We start from the raw sequence: 3,042 nt of genomic DNA on the forward strand, positions 1-3,042 counted from the left end.
GGACCAGCTGATATATTCTTTTTTAATTACAAAAATTATACCTAAATACATTCTCTGCATAAAAATCTCAAAACATGTAGACAGAGTTGAAGTGCTTCTTAAACACCCCGAGGAAATCACTGCTATCAGCTGATATGTTTACCTCTGGGCTTATTTTCATGCATTTATGTGTAGCTACAGAAAATATTAATATATGGTGTTGAGCTGTATTTTTTCTTTTACATGAAGGATGTCCTGCAATAAATATTGTTCTGCACCTTGATTTTTAAAATACTAATGTCTTAAAGGCCTTTTCATATTAGTACTTATAGATTGACTTAGTCTTTCTTAATCACTCCAGGGTATTTCTTTTTTTTTTTTCTTTTGAGACAGGGTCTCACTCTGTCCTCCAGGCTGGAGTGCAGTGGCATGATCATAGCTCACTGCAGCCTCAAACTCCTGGGCTCAAGTGGTCCTCCTGCCTCAACTTCCCAAGTAGCTGGGACTATAAGTGCACACCACCATGCCCAGCTAATTTTTCTTATTTTTTATTGAAGAGTTTAGAGCTTACAGTTTGAACATGAACATTAGGTCAAGTATTAGTTATATCTATCTCTGCATAACAAATTTCCCCAGAATTTAGCAGCTTAAAACAATGAATATTTATTATCTTACAGTTTCTCACAAAGCTGCAGTCAAGGTATTGGCCTGGACTACAGTCTCATCTGATAGCCCAAGTAGGGGAGAATCTACTTCCTCTTTTTTTTTAAAAAAAAAACAAAACATCAGGCCTAAAGTGTCACGGGAGAATCCACTTCTAAGCTCACGTGCGTGGTTGTTGGCAAGCCTCCCTGCTGGCTGTTGGCTGGAGGTTCTTCCGCAGATGATTGCCCCGTGGGCTTTCCCGTAGGAGAGCTCTCGACATAGTAGCTGTCTCCATCAGAGAGAGTGAGCAAGAGAAGGTACACATGACAGAAGCCAGAGTCTTTCTTATCACCTCATCCCATCACTTTTGCCATATTCTGTTCATTAGAAGTGTTTCAGTCCACCCAGCCCACGCTCATGGGGCAGAGATTACACAAGAGTGAGACTATCAGAAGGCAAGAACCCCTGGGGCCCACCTTGGAGAATACCTACCAAGGTAATCCAGCAACCACACCGACAGTGGATCTGCAGAGAGAGAATAGAGGGGGCACATGCAGTTCAAGGCACGGGTGGATAGAAGAGTCATTCATTAACTCAATAGATGTACATTGAGTATCCGCTGCGTGCCCAGGCACTATTCTAGGTACTGGGGAGAAGAGTCGCTGAACAAGACAGAGAAAGCTCAAGCCCTTGCGGAGTTTACCGCAGAGCAGAAACAAGACAAGGCAACTGAGAGATAACCAGCATAAGCTACAAGGCAGTGCCATTCCATTTACGTGCTACCAGACAGGTGGGCTCAGTCTGTGACCAGTGGGATGGGCTGAGTGAGGGGAAGGGAGGAATTCACGGTGAACTCCCATGTTTCAAGTTTGGGCAGCTGGTGGATTCTGGTACCTCTCCCCGAGAGGAAGAAAACTGGAGGGAGAACAGATTTAGGGAGGAATAATAAGCTCAGGGCTAGACATGGTGAATTTAAGGAATCTGTGCGACAACCAGGTGATGGTGAGGAGGTGATTAGACACCAGTCTAGGAGCTTAGACATGATGCCTGAACTGGAGACGGGCGATAAGAAGTCAGTGGCACCGTGGTGACCGTGAAAGCCACACCAGGGAATGCAGAGAGAAAAGTAGGCTGGTGGAACCATGGGAAACAGGAATTTCTAAGGGGTGGGAAAAAGGAAAGAGGAAGGAAAAGGAAAGAGGAAAGATAATGGAACAGTCAGAGAGACAGGATGGGGATGTCTTGGATTCTGCAGGAGAAGAGAAATTGAAAGGAAAAAAAGTCATCAGCTCGGTCAAACACAGTCAAGAAATCAAGATGTCTCCATGGGTGCAAAAAAGAGGTCATTGGTGGATGACCTTGATGAGAACAGTTTCGGAAGTGGGGAGCAGGGAGGGGAGAAGGCGAGGAGTGATGGAGAGGTGAGGACGTAGAGATAGTGAGCGTAAATCACTCTTGACTCTTTTTAGCCTGTTGGCACATACATGAATTCTGAGGCATTATCTGAATTAAATGTCCATCCTGGAAGTTATTTCAGTCTCTGGGAGGCGGCCAGCCCTTCTTTTTTCATTCAGTCTTAATGCATTGGTTGGGAGTAGTTTCGTTAGGCAAGATAAACAGGATTGCTTGGGACAGGTGGGAAAAAGGAAGAAAAGCCGAGGGTGGCACATCCTTTTGGGCTCTGTGATTGCGAATTGTGTAACCTCCAGTAGACAGAGCAGCAAATGTCTCCAAGAGTGCAAAGGATGAGGTGGTATGAATTCCTAGATCCCATGTGGGTACTCAATACCCCATCTCTAAAATAAACCCTCTTTTACATATGGGATGTCCCTTTTTCAAGCTAAAACACAGCCATATCCTTTAGCGACCTGAAATCTTAGGAAATTCAGGCATTTACTTCTAAGTAGGGAGAACCATAGCTTTTCTCATGCAAAATATCTTTTTATGCTTCTTTTGCAGTTCCGATGTGTTCTCTCTGTCCATCCTAGGCCTTGCACTTCTTTGATTTTTTTCCCTCCTCGGGATCAGAAACTGCCTGAAATCGGTGGTGTTGGTTGGAGACTCTGGGTGGCTTCTCTGAGAGGTTACCATGGCAGCCTTTCCATAATCTTTCTTGTGATCCTTTTTTTTTAAATTTTTTTGAGACAGGGTCTCCCTCTGTCACCCAGGCTGGAGTTGCAGTGGTGTCATCATAGCTCACTGCAGCCTTGAACTCCTGGGCTCAAGTGATTCTCCTGCCTCAGCCTCCCCAGTAGCTGTGAGTACAGGTGAGCATCATCACCCTCGGCTAATTTTTTTTTTTCTATTTTTAGTAGTGACAAAGTCTTGCCTTTGCTCAGGCTGTTCTTGAACTCCTGGCCTCAAGGATCCTCCCACCTCCCAGAGTGCTAGGATTACAGGCATGAGCACCTGGCCTCT

Source organism: Propithecus coquereli, unplaced genomic scaffold (assembly GCF_000956105.1).
Source record: "Propithecus coquereli isolate 6110/MARCELLA unplaced genomic scaffold, Pcoq_1.0 Scaffold223, whole genome shotgun sequence".
In the NCBI taxonomy this organism is placed as follows: Eukaryota; Metazoa; Chordata; class Mammalia; order Primates; family Indriidae; genus Propithecus; species Propithecus coquereli.